Raw genomic sequence first — 13280 nt, forward strand, 5'->3', positions numbered from 1 at the left:
CCAATTGTGTGTAGAATTAATTGCTTAGGTGACTTCATGTTGAAAAATTATCACTTCAGGCATTTGTGGTAGCATCTTGTATGTGTTTGTTTCCGCTTGTATCCACCGTGCATGTCTATTATGTTGTACTGGGTTTGACCATATCTTGCTCCAGAAATGTTCCATGTCTGTTATGTTTGGAGGATTGTCTATTTTAACGTGTGTTATCTATTATCTGGTAAAATTTCTTTTGATTTGTGTTGAATGTTTGGTTTTGTGTCCTTCTATTTTCACTTTGTCTGTATCTTCTAAGTCGTTTGGCCCATGCTTGTACTTTCTGCTTCTTTTCATCTAACTGCTCTGTCGCTCCTTTTTGTGAGATTTTACCTAAACTTTTTCGTTTTTTGTCTGATATTTCATTTCTTATAAATTGTGTTATCTGTCCGATGTCTTTTCTCAGTTTTTCTATTCTGATCTATAGTCTGTGTTGCCATGCTGGTTTTGACGGTTTCTTCTGTGTGTCGGTTGGTTCTGATCTCTGCCTAGTGTGTATATTTCGTGTAGTGAGCGCTCCTATATAAACCAGTAGTTGTAACTCTTCCATAGTTGTATTTTCATTTATTTTGTTGTGTATGTTTGTGTTGATAGTTGTTATTGTTGTTTCGACTTTTGGGTTATTTGGTGGTCTATGCAAGAATGGTCTAATGTCTGTATTTGTGTCTTTGTATTCTATTTACGTGAGCTGAAATTCTTCTACTATATCTAACACGTGTGTCACTTCGTGTTCTATTTGTGCTTGTTCTGGTGGCTGTCTTAAGATTTCATTTTCCTCTGATTGTTTAATTGATGCGTGTTGTTCTTTGTTTGTTTGCTCTGGGAGGTTTGAGTCCATTACTGTATTTTCCTCTTCTGATTGCACATTATTTTGTTCCAGTATTTGTTGTACTTGTTGTTTGATGTTTTCTAATTCTGACTGGGGTATCCTGTTATTTTTGGTTACTACACGGATCTAGCTAGTCAGCTAGTCGTTGTTCCGTTAAAAATTTTAATTCTGGGTATCTTATAATAAATGTTGTGTATACTTGTGATCTGTATCCAGATGTGTTGGTTCCTAAGTTTGTTGCATGGTAATAACAGATCATGAGGTGTCGGTTAACTTCATCTGACCATTTCATCCTCTTTGTTTTCCTTCTAGAGTGGTTGCAGGAAGTGTATCCTGCAAAACACCTCTATTTGGATTTAAATCATTTTCAGTGTGGCTAGCAGTGTCGTTACCATTGTGGACGGGCATAGGGTTCAAGCGTCGTCCCCAACAATAACAGCGCTTCTCCGAGGCTTCATTAGTTCTGTCCTGAACCAACTAATCACACTAAAAGGGGGGTTAGCCCTATTAGTGGTTTGTTCTTTTCGTCGCCTTTTACGACTGGCAGAACATACCAGAGGTCTATTCTTTTCCTGGGTCTCCACGGGGTTTATTATTATTATTATTATTATTATTATTATGTTATCATAGTTATTTTTTTCTCCCATTAGCAGCTGACATTGCATGATGATTTGCCAATGGTCTACTGAAGTGTCATGATAGTACCAAGTCATTATGATAAAAGAAAGACAGATAGTAAAGCACTTGCCCTCGAAAGGCATAGGTCCCGAGTTCGAGTCTCGGTCCGCACACAGTTTTAATCTCCCAGGAAGTTTCATATCAGCGCACATTCCGCTACAGAGTGAAAATTTCATTCAAGGGCACTGATAACCTGTCGTTTGAGCTTTTTAAAACAGACATCATAGTATTCCTCCTCTGTCAATTTATACACCGGACGATACACTATTCTTTATATACACTAATGCCATTTCCTGACTTAAACGGGTTAATTTGAAAAGTGGGACATTCCTATCGGATATGTAGTTTTTCTGTGTGTAGGCTTTGGTACAAAGCTACTAACACAACAACGTCAAAATAAATCACATGCTATCGATCACGGCACTTGTTGTAACATCCGTCGCCTATTCAAATATCCCTTCGTAAAATGTTGAAACTATAGCCTCCGACGAACATCGTGCCGAGTTATACAGATTAATCCTAATAATTCCGATTCAGAACTGTAGAAGGTTAAAAAATGCAGTAAATTTTAGGGGATCGCAAATTATAGGGAAAAGTGGATTAACTGCGTGCAGCAAATTGATCCAAATAGTTTTGGTGAAGAATCCCGAAGAGTTGCAATTTTGAAAAGTTCGGGGTCTTGCATTGTGCGGGAAGGTATTTTCATGCATTTTGAGTATCAGGTAGGGGTAACCACCTTCTCTCGAATGTTTGATATTATTCATTTTTTCACATGCACTATGTAATCCTTCATGAAATGTTATACTAAACTATCTGTTGTTATCTTATCAATTCTAAGTAGGAAATAGTGTTGTTTAAAGTGACTTCCTTTTCGGTATCAGGTCATAGCAACGATACAGCTTCTGGACATTAGCATACAAGTACAAAGTGTTGTCTGCCTCCACACATATGGCATCTTCGTCTTGCGCGGGAGAGCTCTCTGTGGTTGGTTTCGGGGTAGTGATGGTGGTTGGTTGTGGATGGGTGACGGTGGTTGGTTGTGGGTTGGCGACGGTGGTCGACTCTTCTGGTTGTCCGTGTTACCAGGGCTGAAGAAGTTAATGAACATAATTACAGAATGCGGTTTTGTCTACTGCGAGTTAGTGCCACTCTATCATGTAGCAGTGCATCAGTACTGTTTGGCAATGTGACTCCACTCTCTCCTAATGTGCAAATATTGAGATACAACGCACTCTAAGGACTCATAGCACGACTTTGGCGCTTGCTAAAATACCTCCACTGGACGGTAATGATGCTCTATTGGCTGGCAGTGTGAGTCTGAGGCTGGTAGTCTCTATGACGTACATGAAAACCAATGTGACTACAGTCACGTAAGTTACTGTATGACAATACAGAATATTTGCGGCATTATTTAGAAAACATGAAGACGTACTGTCTCGCAACACGAGAGCCTCACGGTTTTATGCAAATACGACAGACAGGAAGGAAATTACCTTTCCCACTTAGCAAACAAAAGAATTATAAATGTAGAGCGAATGAGACAATGAATAATAAAATCAAGTGATAGCTTTGGTTACAGGTATTTTGCCCAGAGAATTTTTTTCAAGCAGCAGGAAATGAATGACAGTACACATAATATACTCTGTTATCTTCTCCATCCCTGATAGATCCGTCGCGTTAATTCATTCACAGTGTAACGTAACACACACGCTGGGGAGCTATTCAGCTATCTAAACTTATTGGAACTTTAGAATTGTACGTTTTGACTTGGCTGAAGAGCCGAGGGAAGGGCAGATGGCTGCACCAGCTTCGTTAGCCACGTTCCCACCGGCGAACAAGCTGCCGAAGACATGATATCCGTAGTTTTTTGCAGGCATGGAAGAGGTGAGGTGAGCGCTAAATTACACGGAAGACACTAGCTACCATCACTAAATCCTCACATCCATGTTTATCTTATTTATTGAATTATTATATTTCACTTTTTTTACATTGTGGAAACATGCCAGATCATCACATTCTCCACATTTACTCGGAACATGACATTCCTCGTACTTCACGATTAGTAAAAAGGTCATACGTAAAACTTATAACGTTATTTTTGCTTATGTAATTAAGTATTAAATTTTGTCCATATGAAATACTCTCGTCATTTGAAAGTGTTTAATTACACGTAATGTAATATCAGCAGTGGTTGAGCTGTTCTAGGCGCTGCAGTCTGGCACCGCGTGACCGCAACGGCCGCAGGTTCGAATACTGCCTCTGGCATGGATGTGTGTGATGTTCTTAGGTTCGTTAGGTTTAAGTAGTTCTAAGTTCTATGGGACTGATGACCTAAGCAATTAAGTCCCATAGTGCTCAGAGCCATTTGAACCATAATAGCAGCGTTGAATAAAGAACTAAGAAGCTTCTATCGCACAGGCTACCTTTCTTTCCTAGCTTCTTTTAAGAGTCATTACTTGATCAATTATCATAGGCACTTGTGCACAAATTTCATGTTTTATTTAATTATATGTAAACTATTAAATATTGGAAAATGTACGTTATCTTAGGGGGAACGGAAGTCGAAGACTTTAAACTCGACATAGATGTTATAATTATAACGTCTACATGTTTCATAAGGTTGGTGCATAAGTTCGAAGCGTTTTTGTTTTTCATGTTGGTATTCCAGTTGCTATGGATATCTTTATCGAATGTCATTTTGTATTTTTAGTTCACTGTTGCCATCTGCATTTACAGATTGTCAGTTTGTCATTTGGAGATGATGAGTGGAGCTGTAGATGCAAGAAAATGGAGTGTCAAGTGCAGAAATCGGAACATTCCCGGCGTATTCTTTTGTTTGAAGTCAATAGAGGGGTGACAGCAGTGGAAGAAGACAGTTACATTTGCACAGGGTATAGGGATAATGCTACTGGACAGAGCAATGAAATGGTTATCTCGTTGTATGAGGATCGTTTTGACAGTAGTGATTCCATGTTCTGGAAGACCTTCGGGTTTGATGAAGATAGTTGAAACACATTATTTCACAAGTACCCACTTCAGTTTACTCATTAACTCGGAAATGTGATAAACTATGATTATTCCACCATCGTACGACAGTTGTATGCAATGGAGCAGCTTCAAAGTCGTGTGTATTGGTACCAGATGCTCAGAGTCAAAATCACAAAAATTAGTGGGCGGCCCTATGTCCATCTGTGCTTGCTCGTCATCAATTGGCTGGTGAACAGAACCTATTATTCCTACACTGTGTCGTTACTGCTGATTAGAAATGGTGCCTTTACGCTAACATAAGGAAGAGAAACAATTGGTTGAGCTAAAACAAAGCAGCAACTCCCTGTAAAAAGACCTGCACGCACCCACGAATGATAATGTTACACATGTGGTGGAAAAGCGATGGAGTAACCATCTCTGCTGGCATTTATTCTCAACAGCTGAGATATCTTGCAGGCGTAATACAAGAATAACGACCAGCAGGACTGGGTGAAGTGATGCTACTTCTGATAACCCGCGTCCACATTGTGCTAGACTGACAAGAAACACTATGCAAGAGTTGGGTTGGGAAGTAATTACGCACCATCTTATTCATTCGATCTTGTGCCATCAGTATGTCTCCTTTTCCGCTTTCTATCGAACAACGTTCATGAAACCTACTTGCCGGATGAAAACGCACGCCGAATATGGCTCAAAGAGGTCTTCGCCTGAAAAACCACTTGATTTCTGTAGTCGCTGAATAGACAAGTTACCCTAGCATTGGCAGACTGTTGTAACAGTGAAGGAGAAAATATTACTATCTAAAGCCTCTGTTATGTGTATCTGTTCTGTTTACTAAAATTATGGAAAAACGGTACCAACATATGCAGCAACCCAATTTATTGGGTCCATAGGTCCACTTTCTAAATATTGCGTTCGTTGTGAGTTTCGGTAGTGAATCCGAGGACTTATAAGTCCGAGAGGGCAGTAACTTGTTGTCGTTGTGAGCTGAGGGGTCATTCCGTAGCAGACTTGTCACGCTGTGTGGAACGGTATTGCAGGTAGTTTGTATGTTGGGGTGGTGTCAGTGATTTTACGACCTATGAAGTGATTGTAGAGTGATAAGCGGCTACTCATGTACTTGAACAGTTCTTAACGCTTACAAAATCTTAAGTCAAATGAGATTTGGTAACAGTGAGGCTGCTGTGACATTAATATTTCGTGATGGTTAGACGACGATTGGTTTTGGACTTTGACTGATTACAGTCAGAGTAGTAGAACAATACCAATACAAACCCGCATTTCATCCAGTCTTCATCATCATCACTGTGTCCAGATAATTTATAAATCTCTCTCCCTACATTATACCCTGAACAAAGAGATCTACATCTAAAGCTACATCACTACCTTGGCAATGCTGGAATTCACACGTAAGTGCCTGGCCGAAGAGTCATCGAACCACTTTTTTACTTCACTGTTCCACTATTGGACCGTGTGCGAGCTGACTTACGACGCCATACTCTCCTACCACCTGAACAGCAAATGATTTATGTCATCCTCACCCTCCCCTTGACACATTAGGGAAAACTTGGTTCTAGGACAGACAGTAGATCATGTATGACACTTGGAAGTCAAAATAGAGCTATAATTAAAATGCAGGGTTAATTGTCCTAATTGGATAACCTCTTAATGTCTCCCCCATCCCTCTCGGACAAGTTAAGTTCAAGGAGAAATATTCTGCTTGCTCCGCCAAGATTGTATCCGATATGACAGACCCCATCTAACATCGCAAATCCAATATTGGCAACAAAGTGTCGCAGGGCAGGTGGAATTAACCATGAAGGGCTTCTTGCAGTAGATCAAACGTCACCCCTGTTCAAATTAAGTCTGTCTATATGGTATCACCATCAAGTATGGCGATAAAAATGGTGACTGACCAAAGGATGGTTACCTACGTGACTTGTACTTAACAAAAAACAAGTCGGGCACTCATTTACCATAACATCTATAATAGCGAGAATTGTGGTATGATTTACAAGGCCACTTAAACAAAATTCCAAATTGATTTATTTTAGTTTCATAGCAATTACACTGTGTAAGCATAGTACATTTTTTGTATTTTTAACGTCCTGCACCACATATATTGTTACATGATACAGTAGTGACAACACACTTGACACAAAGAGTTATTTTAAACACGGTGATTCATTTTGTAAGTTGCAATATGAATGGACTTCAACTAATTTTAGTACCTTCATGCTACACGTTAGTTAACCTGTGTGAGAAAATTACACTAGTTGTACGTTTAATAGAAGTTCTTTACATGGTCAAGAATAGTAGGATGGAGGGGGTAGGCGGGAGGGGAAGCCGGTCTCTAGTATGCCTTGTCATGCTTGCTACCCTGTTCGAGGCGTGTTGTATTGCATTGCAGTAGTTAACATGCAACAGAAAAATTAAGGCAACATGTTGAGCATTATAAGGGCTCCCAGATATGCTTTAGAGTCATACATACTTATTGCGTGTTATATTTATTTAGAAACTGAAGAAGAAACGTTTGGTAATATGAAGCATGGATGAGGAACGTTCGTGTATGTTTACTTCAACAAATATCACGCTAACAGCACGCAGCATAATTTGCACGTCTTCGCCTACTGAACTATGTCTTCAGTAGCACTACATGTGTTTGTATTCCAAGTATTACGTATTTTGATAAAAAGATTTATATGATACGCATGTAGTACCCATACAAATTTAGCGAAGCAAACCGTTTAATATTCCCCAACTTCAATGAACCAAGGCTTGTTACTGTCAGCGGAGCAGTTTGTTGAAAGTGTTTAGTTATAACGTAGCAATGTATGGAATAAAGTGTCGCAATTGCATCTACTTATCAGTAACCAAGAATATCCTCCGAAATCCTCAAAGATTCTGTTATACGAAACGATTTAGACACAAAATGCTTTCCCATGAACGAAGTCCTTTATTTAGATTCTAATCCATTGCATATATTCGAGATCTTAATAGGTTACTGCTGCTCTCTAGTTCAATCCCATATATTCATAGAAATTTTTTAATCTCCTATATTCGTTAAACTATCGACAAGTGTCGTCTTTCTCCTAATAAATATATAAATATGTGCTGTCATCGCGCTCTTATACATCCAGTGCAGACAATTTTTGCTGCAAATTCCATTTACTTTCACTGAGCGATTTTTTTTTGTCCTAAGAGTATCAAGAGCATCTATAAAATCGGTGTAATATATCTAAACTATTGTGATACATTCCAAATCTATATATTCCAAAAATATTATCCAAAACAGCAGCATTTACATTCCATGGTTAAAATTTTCCGTTTTTTTAATTACAATGAGGAGATAAAAAGAGGACCACAAGGAACTAGAGCGAGAACAAACATACAATCAGACACCATATCTAAAATTGTGTTATTTCCTACAATATTCTACACTGGGAAAAAATTCGGGAAACGTGTTGTGCTACGTATGTAAAATAATAAATGTTGAAGGAACTTTATTGTTGTACAATTGAACTGGAACCCGTCTTTTCATTAACCCAACAAGGGAGATATTGCTACTAGTTCCAGTTTGTATCATTTATGAGACTCATACTTCACTATTTATCTACTGTTAAAAGATTGCAGCTCCAAACGTTAACGTAGCGGTATCATGTAGCTATTAAATGGGAGAACCATGTGATCAAAACTGGTGCCAGAGAAAGGGTTAGTATGAGACTGTTCTGAATGATTCAAAGAACCGACTCGTAGGGGAATATCTTACATGATCCAGTAACAGACAGGATCTGGTAACAGACCCGAATGGGTTTACGTAAAGGTGAGATGTCAATATACAGCAGTTAAGGCTTCAATGACTCCAAGTGTAAAAACGAAGAAAAAGAAGTTACGAGATACATGAAAATATGTCTCCTTAGCAGAATAGCAGGATATAAACTGGAGTGTGTTTGAGCTGTCACCATCGAATATTCATCTGCTCTGATGAAGAAGATGTGAAGCACAAATGGATGAAATCTAAAAGTTCTGAAAACGCATCTTAACTTATAGGTACCAAGTAGGCTTACGAAGGATCGCAAAGACTGACCAGAGTTCACGTGGTATGTTACTAAGCCCATCCTAAAAGAAGGAGAACTTCAATAGAGATTTAAACGACGGCAGAGCCTTGTTAACAATCACAAGCTGAAGGTAACCATGTGTATGAAATTAAAATGTCACTGACCGATACGATCAAAAATCCTAAGAAGTATCGGACCTGAAAATGCGTCTACACTACCTATTCAGTCACCTTTTGGTCGTAGTGGCACCTAAATGGAAGTTCATGAAGAGAAGGTCGAATTACCGAATTCGGTCTTTCGAAACTGTTTCATCATGGAATGAAGGCTCACCCAATTATCCCATAGCGCTCATTTGGTCGACGTGGACATAATTGATGCGCATAATAGAAACCAAAATTGCTCAATAGTGTAAAAGTAGAAAATCATATGGACCTGGGAGATACTTGTACGATCATATGCAGAAAATTCTTCCCTTGGAGCAGAAGTTTATCGTAAATTGCAAGACCAACGAAGCTTTCCAATCGATTTGAAAAAGCGTACGTAATTGGAAATTGGAAATTTGTGGTAAGTTCCCATGGGACCAATCTGCTGTGGTCATCGGTCCCTAGGTTTACACACTACTTAATCTAACTTAACAGCTTACGCCAAGGACAACACACACACTCATGTCCGTGGGAGGACTCGAACCTCCGGCAGGGGCAGCCGCGCGAACCACGGCAAGGCGCCTCACACCGCGCGGCTACACCGCGCGGCTGCGCATAATTGAAGGCCTAAATCGCTAACGTACAGAGTGATTGAACACGTTTCACATTCACTCATTATGACTATTTTTGGACGACGAGAATCTTCTCCATGAGAAATTCACATGAATTCCGCAAACAGAAATCTCGAGATAGCTCAGCTCCAGAGCGTGGACAATGTTGCCCACATTAGTTCCTCGTTTCTTTAATTATTCCGAAAGATATTCGATACAGATATGTGTCGCTGTAGATATAACTCAACACATCGCTATTAACGGAACAAAATCGACAGTTGGGAAGACAATTTCAAGAGCACCCAAAAGAAGGGCGACGTAGTCACTAGTGTTCACACTACACAGTGTTAAAAAAAAGTATTCTATATTTGGAGAGGTGGCACTTTGGATTAAAACATTGCCAAATTGTCAAGTAGATATGTTCTCTGAAATGCATACCTCAAGAGCTCTGAGCACTTACTGATTTTTCAAAAGTGGTTAAAATGGCTCTGAGCACAATGGGACTTAACATCTGAGGTCATCAGTCCCCTAGAACTTAGAACTACTGAAACCTAACTAACGTAAGGACATCACACACATCCATGCCCGAGGCAGGATTCTAACCTGCGACCGTAGCGGTCGCGCGGTTCCAGATTGAAGCGCGTCGAATCGCTCGACCACACAGGCCGGCTATTGATCTTTGTTATTGTGAGAGACGTCTGTTCTAGCGCAGGACGAACGACCTACGGAACGCAGTAAACAAATGAACACGTTCCTCTGTTATTGTCTGTGAATACAACATGCAGTAAACATCTGTTAGTGTTTTTGCTCCAAACCGTATTCACAGTTCTGTGTAAGTGGGGCACATTCCTTAATTCTAACAGGACCAATTCGTATTTTTAATAGCTTGTGTCAAAAATTTATGTTACACTTTTTACTCTGAACTTTCTAGCACTAAGGAAGCGTGTTATTACAGAGCGATGGCTCACAAGCATAGGATGTACGCAGCAGCAAGCAGATTACATTACGAGCTCTGTTTGTAACACTACAACACAGTGCCTCATGTATTCTTCAGCTACTTCATGTCCGGAGTTGAAAACAATTTTCTTGAACTACATATATTTATTAATTTTGTCAGTAATTAGTATCATGAAAATATAATTTATGCTAAAAGAATAAATAAGAAAAAATTATGTCAAATCGCTGTAGCAAATACGCTGACAATGTCGGAAATATTTTTTGCACGAAACACGAGTAATATATTTCATGTAACAATAACTTCGTTGTGTTGAGAGAGCGGGTAGAGATGAGTTGTGAAGTTTCTGTGTTCTGGTATAGACGCGTCTGTTGGCGCGGAAATGCCAAATGGAGATTGTGATGGAAATGGTTTTATTATTAGAGGCAAGGCAAAATATCAGTGAGCGAGCACGTGTATGGACCTAGTACACAGTCGCTAGACGGTTTTTGAAATTAATGAAGACTGCTGCGTGTCATAGCATAATTATAATTAACATTATTGCAACCCATATTGACGTCTTTAGTGTTCATGTTACGGATCTTTTCTACATCTAAGTTCACACAAGTGCATTTTGCTTATTTGCTGTATTATCTGCCTTGCTCACTGTTTGCAAGGTTCCAGAATTGGGTCTAAATTCAGTAAAACTTTTATTTATTACGTTTTTTCAATTCTGCCGTTGTTGTACACAGTAAACACACATGCAGTAACAATTAGTTTGTAACTCTCTATATTCGAAAGGTAATCTTCGGATTAGATACCTTGTTTCTGTTAATAATTTAACCGTTTGTACACATGTCACAATAAATCTTTTTATGCACTGGAGAGTATAGGTGCGATATATACAGTTACATAGAAACCAAACAATTTGGTCTCATTTGTTTTCTCATTTTTACTGCATTCTGTAGACAGTTAGAAACAGCAAAGGGTTTACAGTACACGAGATGTGCTTCGCGGTAGCAAAGATGAACAAGTGTTCATGCCTCTTAAATTGTGCATTATACATACCATTTTTATTGGAATTTTTTTTGTTTTCGTCCATATAACACTCACTCAAAACATGGAATACATTTTTAACACCCTGTACATAAATGATTTAGTGACGACGGCGGAAGGTTCATGAGATACATCGTGGACGATACTGTTGTCTGTAGTGAGGCTGCAACGTCTGAAGACTGCAGGAAAATGAAAATCTACGGAGGCTGGACGATTTGGGGAGATGTTGGAAGTTGACCACGTACGTAATTAAGTATAATGCATTGGGCATAAATAAGTGAAGAGATCCACTACTGTGAAATTACACTAATTGCGACCAATCACTGGAACTAGAACGTGCCTAGCAGTAATTGTCCGAAGTGACCTGAAGTGGAACTAGCACACAAAACCAGATGCAAGAAAAGCCATTGCCAGTCTCAGAATTATTGGAAAATTCTTGAGACAGTATAATTGTCCTACGAAAGAGATAGCTTGCAAAAAAATCTCTCAGTAGGTCCCCGAATACTTCTCATCTGTCTGGAATCGATAGAACAGACATGGAGAAGATACAGTGAAGGAAACAAGGAGATGCTTGACGAACTCCACTTATAATCACACCGATATTTGGCAACAGTAACAGGATTATTACGGCTGTACCCAACACAGTGATATAACCTGATGAGCTTCGTTTCTACCACTGCATTTCCGTTTGGTCACTTTTCATGCAAGCTGCTATTTCATCCATAAAGCGAATTTATCTTTATGTCGGTCACTTTTTCTCTACAGTTATTGTTTGGTTAGGACAACTGAATTCTCAGCAAACAATAAAAGTGTGTTACCCACATTTTCTGGTATGTGGTTCGGTAATTTCTACATTCACAGCTCATTCATTCCTCAGTTTGGTATCCTGTATATTTTCCTATCTTGTGCTACCCTATTCGCCTTGCAAGCCTGTAAAATCCCTCATACTTCATTGTCTGTTTAGCGTTGTTTTCGCCTTCGCGTGGCGCTTCGAATTTTCCCTTCGATTGCTCTCTAGCTACTCAACGGTGCGTAAGTACTATTGTGATACACGCCACGCGGGATTAGCCGAGCGGTCTATGGCGCTGCAGTCATGGACTGTGCGGCTGGTCCCGGCGAAGGTTCAAGACTTCCCTCGGGCATGGGTGTGTGTGTGTTTGTCATTAGGATAATTTAGGTTAAATAGTGTGTAAGCTTAGGGATTGATGACCTTAGCAGTTAAGTCCAATAAGATTTGACACACATTTTATTCTGATACACATAATATTGGTAACTGCTCAGGTCAAACCATAAAAGCACTGAAATTATTGATGTAGACTACAAGAACACCTTTCGTCGAGTACCTATGCACTACACGGCTCGCGAGCACCAGCGAATGGAACAGTCCTAGAACACTCTATACTCTAAGCTGTTTCCTGACTATTACCTCGACAGTTGCGGCAGTGATCGATTCTTCGACGATTGCAGAAAGAGATTTTCACAACCTAACACTTCTTCAGGAACTATGTAAAAGGAAGTAACGAAGGGAAAAAGGTTACTGTGAATGAAAATTTATGAATTCTGCCAATACTCACCAGCAACAAGCAACAGTGCAGCCTTCATTGTACTCAGTAAGAACTACTACTGCTTCTTGCGTTGTGTTTTCGTTTATATATATTCAAACACCCGATCCATCGGTTATTGTAGCGTTCCATTCTGATTTTCCCTTCCACGAACTGTGGCTGCAACAACAAGCAGCAGATCGACTTTCCTTGTACATAACAGGATGCTATCGATGGCTGTGTCATGTTTGTTATCAACAACATTTTAACAGCCACTGTCAAAACGACGGGTTATCATACTGTCACATTGCAACTTTCATTTTTTTCGTTATGTGTCATTCAGATACAACCAAGGAAACGAAAACACCAATGTCTACGGAATTTACATGCTACGGCTCACAAACATACC

General features: G+C 39.5%; 1 long non-coding RNA gene across 1 annotated transcript in view; it reads right to left on the reverse strand.

Annotated features, from left to right (window-relative positions):
• Positions 1–13036, reverse strand: part of LOC126162279 (uncharacterized) — a 38851-nt gene extending 25815 nt beyond the window's left edge. Inside the window, exon 1 of the long non-coding RNA XR_007535049.1 lies at positions 12905–13036. This is a non-coding gene — a long non-coding RNA (uncharacterized LOC126162279). The remainder of the gene's footprint in view (positions 1–12904) is intronic.
• Between the last annotated feature and the right edge of the window lie 244 nt (positions 13037–13280).

Source organism: Schistocerca cancellata, chromosome 2, assembly GCF_023864275.1.
Source record: "Schistocerca cancellata isolate TAMUIC-IGC-003103 chromosome 2, iqSchCanc2.1, whole genome shotgun sequence".
NCBI lineage: Eukaryota > Metazoa > Arthropoda > Insecta > Orthoptera > Acrididae > Schistocerca > Schistocerca cancellata.